The sequence below is a fragment of the Bufo gargarizans genome, chromosome 9, assembly GCF_014858855.1.
Source record: "Bufo gargarizans isolate SCDJY-AF-19 chromosome 9, ASM1485885v1, whole genome shotgun sequence".
NCBI lineage: Eukaryota > Metazoa > Chordata > Amphibia > Anura > Bufonidae > Bufo > Bufo gargarizans.
In genome coordinates this window covers 146,327,081-146,341,638 of record NC_058088.1, presented here as the reverse complement: position 1 = coordinate 146,341,638, position 14,558 = coordinate 146,327,081, and the positions used below count along the sequence as shown (strand labels likewise).

At 43.2% G+C, this 14,558-nt stretch overlaps 1 protein-coding gene across 1 annotated transcript in view; it reads right to left on the bottom strand.

Annotated features, from left to right (window-relative positions):
* The window catches only part of FRMPD3 (FERM and PDZ domain containing 3), a 553,251-nt gene that overhangs the window by 203,575 nt on the left and 335,118 nt on the right, over nucleotides 1-14,558 (bottom strand). The gene's annotated exons all lie outside the window — the stretch shown is intronic.

The window sequence follows — 14,558 nt, the reverse complement described above, 5'->3', positions numbered from 1 at the left end:
TTCACGCCCAATATAAGAGTATGGAGAGAATTATTGGGAAGTATTGGCATCATCTGCTAGGAGATAAAATCATTGGATCCATACTTAGTAATAAACCACAGATTACCTACACTAGGGCCTCAAATTTGGGATTGAAGGTAGCGCCCTCTATAAAGAACATAAAAAATAAAGAATGCGGGATGCAGAAACAAAACTGGTTATCCTTCAAGGGTTTTTATAGATGTGGACGGTGCTCCAATTGCAGAATTACTTCGTTCCCAAAAAAGACTCTGAAGGTAAGCTCGACCCAAAATTCATTTTCTCTGGAGATTAGAGAGGGCTTAACATGTGATTCGACAAACGTGATTTATCTGATTGAGTGCCCATGTCAAAAACAGTACATAGGACGCACGAAACGCACTCTAAAGAAAAGGATATCAGAACACGTAAATAATATAAAGAAAGGATACGAATTACACTCCCTATCCAAACATTATAGGGACCACCACAGAAGTGATCCATCCAGCCTAATATACATGGCAATAGAAAAAGTAGAATATCCGTGGAGAGGAGGAAACCATATCCTCAGAATGTCTAGAAATGAATCAAAGAGGATTTTCGAGTTTGACTCACTCATCCCAAGGGGTCTAAATGCAGACATGGAACTCTTTGGATTTCTGTAGGGGGATGTTGGTCTGTCATGAATGAGACATCTGGCGTCTGGCCGTGTTACTGGCACCCAGATCTCCCCTTCCTGGCAGGCTCGCATCCCTATATACATCATAAACAGTATATATACGAAAAAGAAATACGAAAAGCGCTTCCCCTCATCATCTTCGGCCTAAACTTTGAATTTTATTAAATTTTACTAAATTTTAGAAAAAACGCACCAGAAACGCACCGAAACCGCAGGTGCGTTTTTGGGTCAGTTTGAAGTTTTGGATGAGAATATATAATGTGAGATCGTTTAAGTGAAAAATAATGAAAAATATTCATTTGTTTCAATTTAATATTTCAATTTAATGAAACATAGGTCTCCACATATTTACGAGGGATGTGAGATGATCATTCCACATGGAAAATTGAGACTTCATTCTTGATACATTAGTTCACCATCATCGGTTTTTAGATATTGTTTTGTTTAATGTATAATATTTTAATGTTATATTACAAACGCATAGGAACCGCAGGTGCGTTTTTGGTGAATTGGACTATATTACCAGCACACTTATGCGTTTTATTTATATTTTTATTCATATTTTTATTCATTCTTATTATTGTTAATTCAAATTAAAGTTATAGATTTTAACCAAGGTAAAAACAATTGAAAAGATATATGTTACCAATGTTAAGGACATATGGATCTGTATTACATTGTATTTGGAACATTTGAGTTTATAATTGGATCCCTATAAGATGAAAATCCATATCCGGATCTTCCATGCCCCTCACTGTCCCAGCATGCAATTGACCAATTAAGGACGATATAAAAATGACCTTTCAAACCCATTGTCTGTACCACTGAGGAAGGGGCTGCTGTACCCCGAAACGCGTTTGGTTTGCAGACAGTGAGGGACAAGAAAAGGAAGCATTTAACATCTATGATCGGATACTGAACAGATTTGAAAACCCCGCCTGGAATCGAAAGTCACGTGACCTATCCAGTAGCACCACGTGGGACGCCACAAGCAGGTCCTGGAAGGCCAAAGTAACAAAGATCATCGTCAAACAGCCGGGTGTTTTAATCTAAAGAGATCGGACTTACATTTCCACGCAGCTCACAGAGCGACTGCATCTTACAGGAAATCCAACCCATAGGAGTGGTAAAGTACATTTAAACTCCCAAGCAATATTGTATCAATACAGAAAACTCATTGTGACTCTTTTACAACGCAACTGTTCCCTTGGCTTTACCCTGGTGGCTATCAGGGAAACCGCACATTAAAGCCAGACAGACTAATTAGCGCTTTTAGAGGGGATCACGTTCTATATGTTTTTATATGGTTATATATTATAATTTCAGTTGTAATTTTATTGTATTTTATTGTGATTTTTATGCAACATGTTGCGAATATAAAATAATATTTTCAGATCTATGTTGTTGTCTGATTGCTGCCCGATATTGAGTGACGCCAAACTCTATTTTCTTTAACTGTATTTTATCAGCAATAGGGAGTGCTGTGTGGTAGAGCACCTACTCCATAGATTAACAGTGAGTGAGCCGCCAAATCCTTTTGCTATATTTATTGTCTCTCTAAGTAATTAGAATATCTAAAAATTCTATTTCCTCTTTGTCTTCGTTGGTTGTAAACACCAAATTATATGTATTTTTATTCAACTCTGCTATGAATGTTGTAAGTTCTTCTTCTTTTCCCTTCCATATTAGCAGGAAATCATCAATGTACCTTTGCTAGAGCATCAGGGCGTCCCCATGCTGCGGATCGATATATTGACGTTCCTAATGTGCTAGGAACAGGTTTGCATAGCTGGGGGCAAACCTGTTGCCCATGGCAGTACCTTTTATTTGTAGATAGATTGTCCTTCAAAATAAAAATAATTATGTTCGAGGATATGTTTAACCCCTTCTAATATGAAATCAATCTGTTGTTGTTTATAATTTTCTTGGGATTCTAATATAGCTCTTAAGGCAGAGGTCCCTTGATTGTGATCTATTATGGTATAAAGCAGGCATGCTCAACCTGCGGCCCTCCAGCTGTTGCAAAACTACAACTCCCAGCATGCCCGAACAGCCTACAGCTATTAGCCTACAGCAGGGCATTGTGGGAGTTGTAGTTTTGCAACAGCTGCAGGGCCGCAGGTTGAGCATGCCTGGTATAAAGTGACTGTATGTCTAAAGTTGCCATAATCCAACTTGAATTGGTTTCCAACTTCTCCAATATTTGGATAATCTGTGTCGTATCTTTTAAGTAAGATTTCGTATTTCTTACTAACGGTTGTAACCGTTTGGACAAGTTGGACATGAGGGACCCAATTCCTGATACTATGGGACATCCTGGAGGACGTCCCATAGTATTGTATATACAGTACAGACCAAAAGTTTGGACTTCTCATTCAAAGAGTTTTCTTTATTTTCATGACTATGAAAATTGTAGATTCACACTGAAGGCATAAAAACTATGAATTAACACATGTGGAATTGTATACATAACAAAAAAGTGTGAAACAACGGTTCAGGTCCGGTGACTGTGGAGGCCAGGTCATCTGGCGCAGCACCCCATCACTCTCCTTCATGGTCAAATAGCCCCTACACAGCCTGGAGGTGTGTTTGGGGTCATTGTCCTGTTGAAAAATAAATTATGGTCCAACTAAACGCAAACCGGATGGAATAGCATGCCACTGCACGATGCTGTGGTAGCCATGCTGATTCAGTATGCCTTCAATTTTGAATAAATCCCCAACAGTGTCACCAACAAAGCACCACCACACCATCACACCTCCTCCTCCATGCTTCACGGTGGGAACCAGGCATGTAGAGTCCATCCGTTCACCTTTTCTGCGTCGCACAAAGACACGGTGGTTGGAACCAAAGATCTCAAATTTGGACTCATCAGACCAAAGCACAGATTTCCACTGGTCTAATGTCCATTCCTTGTGTTCTTTAGCCCAAACAAGTCTCTTCTGCTTGTTGCCTGTCCTTAGCAGTGGTTTCCTAGCAGATATTCTACCATGAAGGCCTGATTCACACAGTCTCCTCTTAACAGTTGTTCTAGAGATGTGTCTGTTGCTAGAACTCTGTGTGGCATTGACCTGGTATCTAATCTGAGCTGCTGTTAACCTGCGATTTCTGAGGCTGGTGACTCAGATGAACTTATCCTCCGCAGCAGAGGTGACTCTTGGTCTTCCTTTCCTGGTGCGGTCCGCATATGAGCCAGTTTCTTTGTAGCGCTTGATGGTTTTCGTGACTGCACTTGGGGACACTTTCAAAGTTTTCCCAATTTTTCGGACTGACTGACCTTCATTTCTTAAAGTAATGATGGCCACTCGTTTTTCTTTACTTAGCTGCTTTTTTCTTGCCATAATACAAATTCTAACAGTCTATTCAGTAGGACTATCAGCTGTGTATCCACCTGACTTCTCCACAACGCAACTGATGGTCCCAACCCCATTTATAAGGCAAGAAATCCCACTTATTAAACCTGACAGGGCACACCTGTGAAGTGAAAACCATTTCAGGTGACTACCTCTTAAAGCTCATCAAGAGAATGCCAAGAGTGTGCAAAGCAGTAATCAAAGCAAAATGTGGCTACTTTGAAGAACCTAGAATATGACATATTTTCAGTTGTTTCACACTTTTTTTTTATGTATATAATTCCACATGTGTTAATTTATAGTTTTGATGCCTTCAGTGTGAATCTACAATTTTTATAGTCATGAAAATAAAGAAAACTCTTTGAATGAGAAGGTGTGTCCAAACATTTGGTCTGTACTGTATATATTTTATATTTTGCATTTAGCTTGTTTTATCATACTTTTATCATACATAAGTCCCCAAAAGGAGTAATTTTTTCTTATTTATGATTACTATTTTTTCAATATATGTCCACCTATTTGCCTCTCTATTTACTGTCAGTAAGAGTGTCATCGTGCAGCGTAGCGGTCCGGCATCCACTGACCTCCGATACTATCTACATCTTTATGCGTCCTGCCTTCTTAGCAACAGTGGTCACATGCGCTGGACCACTCCTACATCATAGGAGCGTCCTGGTTGCTTAGTGGTGGCCACCACGTGATCTGGCTTCTCTCACATGATCAGAACCCGGATCACGTGTCACCGTTACGTCATCATGCGTTTCCAATTTCTCCATTGTAGATGTCGGCCTCTTTCCGTTTGTCACATGACCCTAACCTAAGTGTCTAATAAATATATAGAGTTACTTTATTCTTTATAGCATGATATAATAGCGATCAGTCTCCATATAACAATTTTTCCTAAATACAGAAATTTTAGAAATAAGTATTAGTTTGATATAAGGTGCTTCCGTGAACACTCCCCCTGACCCCCTGACCCCCAAATAGGTGGTTCTTACATGTATAAATATGTGTAGCTTTTGTCTTCTGTATATGTGCAGCCTTTTGTACCTGATGAAGGGGAGTATGTCCCCGAAACGTATTGTATTGCTGCAATGATATTCTGTACTCCTGATACTGGTGATCTGTGGATGGTCTTTTGTGCCATAGGACGTCTTACTTCTGCAACTAAACTGAATCTGACATCAGAAGAACAAGCCAACTTACGTAATCTCAAGAACAACCAACATATCATCGTGAAACCAGCCGATAAAGGCACGGCGAGATTGTTGTTATGGATAAGAAAGACTATATCACAGAAATTGATCGACAACTCTCTGACACAACAACCTACTCCAGATTTCCAAATTAACCAATCCATTCCATTCGGTCCAAAATATAAGAAACACTAGATAATTATCTAACAATACCATTGACAAAAAAAACATATGATTTCCTTATCAATCCATATCCAATTTCCCCAGTATTTTACATCCTTCCTAAAATTCACAAATCTCTTACTGACCCTCCTGGCAGACCCATGGTCGCATCTACACACTCAATTCTAGCTCCTATCTCAATTTTCCTGGAAAAGATACTCACCCGTAAATCCAGATCTTTTCTATTAGACACAGGCCATTTCCTTAAAATTTTATGAGAAATGTCCACAATTTCTCCTACATCCCTGTTGGTGACACTTGATGTGAACAGCTTATATATATCTATCACCCATGACCTTGGTATAGAAGCCACATGACTGTCGCTCATTGATGCACAAACTTTAACTGAAGACTATCAATTTCTGTCTCGACTTAATAATATTAGTTCTCAAAGAGAATTATTTCCTATTTGGAGACACTTACTTTGTTCAGACGTGCTGGACCACCATGGGTTCAAACGCGGCGCCGCCATATGCCAACACATACATGGCACAATTTGAAACTACCTACATTTATGAGAAGTCACTATTCCAACAGTTTGCCCTCTGCTGGTATACATATGTAGATTATATATTCTGTATATGGACAGGTCAGGCACACACTCTCACACAGTTCATGGATAACATCAAACAGATAAGAATAGAATTAAAATTCACCTTACACTCCGACCCCAGCTCCGTCAGCTTCTTGGACACTTTGGTCTAAAAAGACGAGAACAGTAGTCTATCTACAGATCTTTACACAAAACCAACAGATAGGAACGGCGTCCTCCAATATACCAGCAGCCACCCCTGCAATCCCCAAAAATCCCTACCGAGATCCCAATTCACCAGATTACAACACATAGTCTCCAATCCGCACAGCCAACTGATTCAATTAGAAAAAATGCTGAATAAATTCAGAGACAGAGGATATCCAGACCACCTCTTAACAGAAGAAACAATTAGGATATTTCAACCCCACAACATCACCAAAAATACTACCATGACCAGAGAGGCTTTTATCCAAAAAACAACAGATTATTCGGAAACATTAGCCCTTACTACAGCAAACATACCCCACAATCACATAATTCTAAACACCAGCTTTAATGTGCCTCAAAAGACCAAAAAATCTCAGAGACCATCTAACACGGGCAGATATAGGCAGTCAAAACAAAATTCCTAAACAGTTATTCATAGGTACCAAAAAGAAAGGCACATTTCCATGCTTACATTGTGCATGCTGTAGCAATGTTCTGAGAGGCAATGTGATATACCATCCACACACAGGACACCCCTTCCCAATTAAGGATTACTATTAGGGTTGAGCGAACCCGAACTGTAAAGTTCGGATTCGTTCCGAACTTTAGGATTTTTTAACCCGGACCCAAACATTTCAGTAAAAGTTTAGGTTTGAGTTCGGTGTTCGGAGATTTAATGGCGCTTTTTGAAAGGCTGCAGGGCATCCAATCAACAAGCGTTTAACTTGTGTGCCCTTAAGAAGCCATCACAGCCATGCCTGTAATTGGCCATGGAGCATGTGACCCAGCCTATATATAAGCTGGAGTCACATAGCGCCGCACATCACGGGGCGCCGACAATGCGCTCACTCTCCATAGCGCCGTCTGTGGCCTGCCTCTGTGCAAAACCCAGGACAGCGTCCTCGTCTCCTAGGTGATAGAGGGTGGGGCGGACACGACCACGCACCTCTCCTCAGCGTAGCCGGCATCCTTGGTTCCCCCAGCAACCAGAATAAGTCTGAGCACCGAGCTGGGCACTCGGTGCTCAGCTGTATGCTGGCCACATCACATGACCCCTGCTAGTCTGTCAGGGGGATCAGTGCTGCAGACGTGGAGTTTGTTTTTACTGTGGAGATCCTAACTATTGGATTAACCAGTGCCCTAAGAAGATCCTCTCCATTAAATCTCCCAAGGCAACCTAAAGACCAGGTACACCCTGATATTACGAAAAGTAAGCTTTTAGTACACATAACGATATCTCTGGGTCGAGTAAGGCCTTTATTGACTCTGGCTCAGCCGCCAGCTTTATTGATCGTGAGTATGCAATAAGACTGGGTATTCCAATTTTTGTTCTACCTACGTCTATCCACATCTTGACTATCAACTCCACTGGGTGGTATGGTGAGGTTGTGTACCTCTGAGATTTCTTTAACTGTGGGGGTGTGTCACTCTGAGAAATGCTCCCTGTTACTCCTGGAGAACTTACCGGTTGAGGTGGTACTAGGGATGCCTTGGCTCCAATTACACAACCCCACTATTAATTGGACCAGAGGGGAGTTGCTGAGATGGGGACCTAAGTGCGACTTATGCTTGTCTGTGGTACAGGTTGGGGTCTCAGTAGAATCCAATATATTACCCGCAGTCATTAAGGAATATATAGATGTGTTCTCATCATCGACCCCGGAGGCTCTACCACCCCATAGACCTTATGATTGCCTCATAGTATTAGTAGAGGGTGACAGGTTTCCTAAGGGGCGCATTTATAATTTATAATCTTTTGAAGCCCGAATGCAAGGCCATGGAGGATTATATTAGAGAGAGTCTCATTAAGAGGCACAATAGACCCTCTGTCTCTCAGTTGGGGGCAGGGTTTTTCTTTGTTAAGAAGAAGGATGGTGGTCTCAGACCTTGTATCGATTACCAGAAATTAAATAAGATTACTATCCAGAATAGATACTCCCTCCCATTGATTCCTGATTTGTTTAACCAGGTACTGAGGCGGCCTGGTTTTCTAAGATTGATCTGAAAGGGGCATATAACTTAATCCGAATCAAGGAAGGAGATGAATGGAAGACAGCATTCAATACTCCGGCTGGACACTTTGAATATTTGGTTATGCCTTTTGGACTCAGCAATGCCCCAGCTATGTTCCAAAACTTCATGAATGATATTCTATGGGAGTTTTTGGGTAAATTTGTCATTGTCTTCCTTAACGACATTTAGATTTTTTCCCCTGATTTTGAATCTCATGTGTTTCATGTTAGACAAGTATTGGAGGTTTTGAGGAAGAATCAGTTATCTGCTAAACAATTGAAATGGGGTGCAGGAGATACTATTTATCGGTCATGTTCTGACTCCTAACACCTTCAAAATGTATCCTTGCAACGTTCTATCGATTAATGAATGGGTAAGACCATCATCCTTAAAGGCCTTACAATGTTTCCTAAGGTTTGCTAATTACTACCGTGAATTCATAAAAAAAAAATCGGTAATTGCTAGACCATTGACCGACCTCACTAAAAGAGGGGCGGATTTGGAAGATTGGTCTACTGAGGCCTTAACTTCATTTGAAACCATAAGAAGGCATTCAGTAGCGCTCCCATTCTGATCCAGCCAGATCAGGAGAGACCTTTTATTGTGGAGGTGGATGCGTCCGAGGATGGGGCAGGGGTGGTCCTCTCACAAGGTCCCTCTAGTCTTACTAACCTGAGGCCTTGCACTTTCTTTTACAGAAAATTTTCCCCCACTGAGGGAAACTATGACATAGGGAATCATGAATTGCTGGCCATTAAATGGGCGTTTGAGGAGTGGAGGCATTTTCTTGAAGGGGCAAAACATTGTGTCACTGTTGTCACTAATCATAAGAACCTAATGTTTCTCGAGTCTGCTAAGAGGTTCTATCCCCATCAAGCCAGATGGGCATTGTTTTTTACATGTTTTATTTTGTCATCACTTTCAGGCCAGGAAGTAGAAACGTGAAGGCTGATGCATTGTCTCAGAGCTTCTGTGCGTTTCAGCCTATGGATGCACTACTTGAACCCATTCTGCCAGCTAATATCTTAGTAGCAGCCTTGTCCCAGGATATCACGGCTCTCATTAAGGCTGAACAACATCTGGCCCCGACACCCACTCCAACAGATAAGTTGTTTGTCCCTGTACAGTTTTGTTTCCGACTGTTTGGTGAGTGTCATGATTCTGTTTTGTGTGGACATTCTGGTATTGAGGAGCTGGTTTCTAGATCATATTGGTGGCCCACTCTAACTAGGGATGTCAAGTCCTATGTGTCGGCCTGCAAGGTTTGTGCTAGGTCTAAGACCCCTAGGACTCGCCCTGCTGGTGACCTGCGACCCCCTACTTATTCCCAGTAGACCCTGGTCTCATATCTCGATGGAATTTATCACTGACCTGCCGCCTGCGGAGGGTAAGACTGTGGTTTGGGTAGTGGTCGATAGGTTTAGCAAAATGGTTCATTTTATTCCCTTGTCTAAACTCCCGAATGCTAAGACCCTGGCGTCTATATTTGTGAAGCAGATTGTACGTTTGCATGGTATTCCGGAGAATATTGTATCTGACAGGGGTGTGCAATTTGTGTCCAAGTTTTGGAGGGCTTTCTGTCAGAAATGCTAGATTTCATTGTCTTTTTCGTCCGCCTATCACCCTGAGAGTAATAGGCAGACTGAACGCCTCAATCAGTCTGTGGAACAATTTCTCAGGTCATATGTTGCTAATGACCAGCAATTATGGGTTAAATACCTTCTGTTGGCCGAATTTGCTCTGAATAACCATGTTAATTCTTCTGCTGGTGTCTACCAATTCTTTTGTAACTATGGTTTCCATCCTTGTTTTCATTCTGGGTCATCCGTCTCCTCGTCTAACCCCAAGACGGATAAGATCTTCTCTGAACTGTGCACAGAAAAGGCTCAGAATACTCAGAAAATCAAGGCCAATAGGAGACGTTCTAAGGGGGTGAACTTTCAGGTTGGGGATAAGGTGTGGCAAGAATCTGTAGTTTAAAGTAGCTTCTAGAAAATTTGCTCCTCATTTTATAGGGCCTTATAAGATTATGGAGGTGATTAACCCGGTATCATTTAGGTTGGAACTGCCCGACTCGTTCATGATGTGTTTCAAAAATCTCTATTGAAAAAATGTATTGAACCTATTGTACCATCACAAGCCGCGCCTCCGCTGGCTCTTGTTAATGATTCTGGGCAGTATGTGGTTTCTAAGATTGTAGATGCCAGGAGAGTGCGTAATTCTTTACAGTACCTGGTGCACTGGAAGGGCTATGGACCCGAGGAAAGGTCTTGGGTACCAGCTAGGGAGGTTCATGCTAGACTGGTTATAAAATTTCATGTAGAACATCCTGAGAAGCTGTCGACTGAAGTTTTGGGTCCGGTGGCCCCGCATAAGGGAAGGGGTACTGTTACAGGGCGCCGACGATGTGCTCACTCTCCACAAGGCCATCGGCGCCCCACATCTGTGAAGAAGAGAGAACGGGTGCTTCTCTCCTCAGCGCGGCCGGCGTCCTCTGTTCCCCCAGCAACCAGAATAAGTCTGAGCAGCGAGCTGGGTACTCGTTGCTCAGCTGTATGCAGCAGGGTTAGTCATGTGACGCTGGTCACGTCACATGACCCCTGCTAGTCGGTATTTAACAGGCAGCCTGCTGGCCACAGGTTGCCTGTTATTTAGGTTCCACCTGCAATTTTGTCAGACCTGGCGTACTTACCTCCTGCTGATATCCTACGATCCTCTGCCTGCTCCTTGTGTACTTTTGCTGCTCTCCTGGTATTCTGACCCCTGCTTCCTCCTGACGATCCTCTGCTGACTCCTTTGGTACTTCGCGACTCTCTTGGTATTTCTGACCCTGGCTTCTCCTGACTATTCTCTGCTTGCTCCATTTGTACTTAGTTGCTCTCCTGGTATTTGACTCGGTGCGTTCACATTCTGTGGTATGTCTGGCCTATCCTCCCTGCACTTATTGCAAGCTAGGGACTGCCGTCCAGTTGTCCCCTGTCATTAGGACTTGCGAGGCAAGAAGGTAGGGTCAGGGGTGAGGGTAGAGCACAGTGGTCACTTCCCTCCCCCGTGTGTGTGTCTGTGTACGCGACCGTTACGGGTGCCAACTGCTGCAGTTTTCTGCAGTCTGCAGACTGACAAGGAGGGAGGGGGTAAAGAATGGGTGGAAGATTATGTGGAGGATGATGAGGTACTAGACCCCACATGGAATCAAGGGCATGCGAGTGACGTGTGCAGTTTGGTGGAAGAGGCGGTGGTTGCACAGAGGAGCCAGCACAGCAAAAGAGGGAGTAGGGTGCAAAAGCGTCTGTTGTATTCTTGGGGGACATTGTCTTTAATTGACGTGCGAATCACATTTCAGCCATTGAACTCCCTTGGATGTGGTATCCCTTTCTCACGCTCCCTCTCCGACATGGAACTCTGATTCCCCATTACCCGTGATCACCATGGTAGGCGCATAAAAGAACATCGAACGTTGATAGAGTAGATATCCAATTGGATCGTGGACGTCACAAAGTTATCTAGAATCAACAAAGCGGCAGCAGGGCCTCTCCTGTCTAATGTGTCCTAATTCCATGTAATTTTTTTATTAATCATTCCAATTACAGGGCATCTTAAGAGTCCTGTACTGTTATTTATCGTCACTACCTCCCCGATTCAGGAGTGGGTAATTGCCGCGCGCCCCCTCCTTTACTTTGATGCTTCCGCTTTAACAACTTGTCCCACATTTCTGCTCGATCACATTTCAGCCATTGACCTCCCTTGGATGTGGTATCCCTTTATCACACTCCCTCTCTGGCATGGAACCCCAATTCCCTGTTACCTGTGATCACTATGGTAGGCGCATAAAAGAACATCGAAAGTTGATAGAGAAGATATCCAATTGGATCGTGGACATCACGGGGACGTGTGACATGGTGGAGCAGAATGTGTGCACACGTCTACACGTACTGACTGATGGGTCTGCCCCCTTCAACTTCTGGGTCTCCAAATTGGGTACATGGCCGGAGCTTGCCCTTTACGCCTTGGAGGTGCTGGCCTGCCCTGCAGCTAGTGTATTGTCTGAATGTTTGTTTAGCACGGCAGGAGGGGGTTATCACAGACAAGCGCAGCCGCCTATCCACAGCCAATGTGGACAAGCTCACGTTCATTAAAATGAATCAGGTTGGGATCCCACAGGACTTGTCCGTACCTTGTGCAGAATAGACATGTATACCGGCCTCACCCAGCCATTGTTGTACTTCAGCGCACTTTCTCTTTGTTTTATTTTTTATATTTTTTATATATTTCGCAATGTTTTGGGATCTTCCCAAATTTAAACAAAAATAAAATAAAAAAATAAAATATAAAACAAAGCCAAAAAACAGTATTGGCTACCTCCTCCACCGCCACTTTCACCTACAACGCCACATCCACCGCCTCCTCAACCTCCTGCTCCATATGGACCTCCTCCTCCTAGATGAAGATGATATTTTAAGTAATTTCCCTATCCACATTTGTTTGCAGAGCACTTGCCATGCTCTTAACCACATTTTGCTGCCTTTTGCAGCCCTCTAGCCCTTTCCATAACTTTTTTAGAGTTCTTTTAGTGCTCCAAAGTTCGGGTCCCCATTGACTTTAATGGGGTTCGGATTCAGGGTCAAGTTTAGGTCCCGAACTCAAACTTTTTTGTGAAGTTCGGCCGAACCCGTTGAACCTGAACATCCAGGTGTCCGCTCAACTCTAATTACTATACATGCGATTCCAACTTTGTAATTTTTTTTATCAAATGTCCATGTGGCCTTATGTATGTTGGAGAAACTATCCAGGCAATCAGAGACAAGATAGCCAGTCATAAATCCACCATACGATGTCAAAAGACATAGCTTCCATTACCGGACCATTACCACCTTTGTGCCTTGGGAGAGGCTTATCTACTATACAGTGGCGTAGCATGGGTTGCCAGCACCCAGGGCAAGCCAAGTATTGACCCCACCCACCCACCCCCCCCTCTAACCTGTAGCCACACCCCTTTTTACAGATAACGTAGTGGATATCACCTGCAGTCCTATGTAACACTACAGATAACACAGTGATAACTCTCTGAGTACAGATAATGTAGTAGATGGGTGTGAGGCCCCAGATTTCAGAACACATACAGTGTGACCTGAAGTCTGGGGCCAGGCTGCTACAGTGTGGGCCAAATTCTTTATCCACCCTCCCATCACTACAGAACATACAGGTTAATACAGCGCCCCATACCTCTTACATCCAGTGACGTCTCCTTTGATGTAGCTGTTTCTTCCCTCTTTCCTCATCTTCTCCTTTCAGACCTTCAGAGCAAAGCATCATTTTTTAGCCATTTCTCGTCTCTGCAGTTTGACCAAAAATATCTCAGTTTACTACTTTTCCATCTTGCTCCCATCTTCTGGACAAATCATCCTACCACCCCCAATACTCTGCCTGCCGTGCTCCCCAATATTATACTGCAGAAATAGATAAACCCCCTGGTAATGCTAGTACCATGCAGATAGTGCCCTTCAATAATTATTGCACACAGTGCCCTAAAATAACTGCGCCCAACAAATAGTGCCCCGACACTAATAGTATCAATATAACGTCCCCCAAAAATAATTGTGGTAAGCTGATACTGTGCCAAGGTGCCCCCACAGTAATAGTGCTCCCAAAAGTCCCACTAATAGGAATAATTCTCTGCTAGAGCACACGTGGTAGTAATAGTGCTCCTACAGTGCCCCCAACATGTCCCCACTGTGCCCCAGAAGTAATAATGCTCACATAGTGCCCATACTAGTAATAATTTTCGCCCTAGACCCCCAGTAGTAGTAATAATTCTCCTTATAATGTGACAGTGCAAAAAAAATACCCCCTTTTAATGCCCCCAGTTGAGCTAATGTCCCCATAGTGCCCCCATAATGTGCCAGTATAAAATACCCCTACATAGTGCCCCAAGTAAATGCCCTCATAGTGTTCCTCTCTACCCTTCCTCCTAGTGCCCCCCATAATGTACCATTATAAAATGCCCCAAATATAGTGCCCCAGTAGATGCCCTCAGTTTCCCCCATAATTTGCAAGTATAAAATACCCCTTCTTAGTGCCCCGTACATGACCCCATAGTACTCCTCTCCCCCTTCTCCATAGTACCCACCATAATGTGTCCCAGTATAAAATGCCCCTATACAGAGCCCCCATATAAAAAACTCATTCTTTGTGGCCTCAGTAGATGCCCCCAATAATGTGCCAGTAAGACGTGCCCCCATAGTGTCACCCAATAATGTGCCAGTAAAAAGTGCCCCCAATAATGAGCCAGTAAGAAGTGCCCCCATAGATGCCCCCAAGTGCCCCCCAATAATGTGCCAGTAAGATGTGCCCCCATA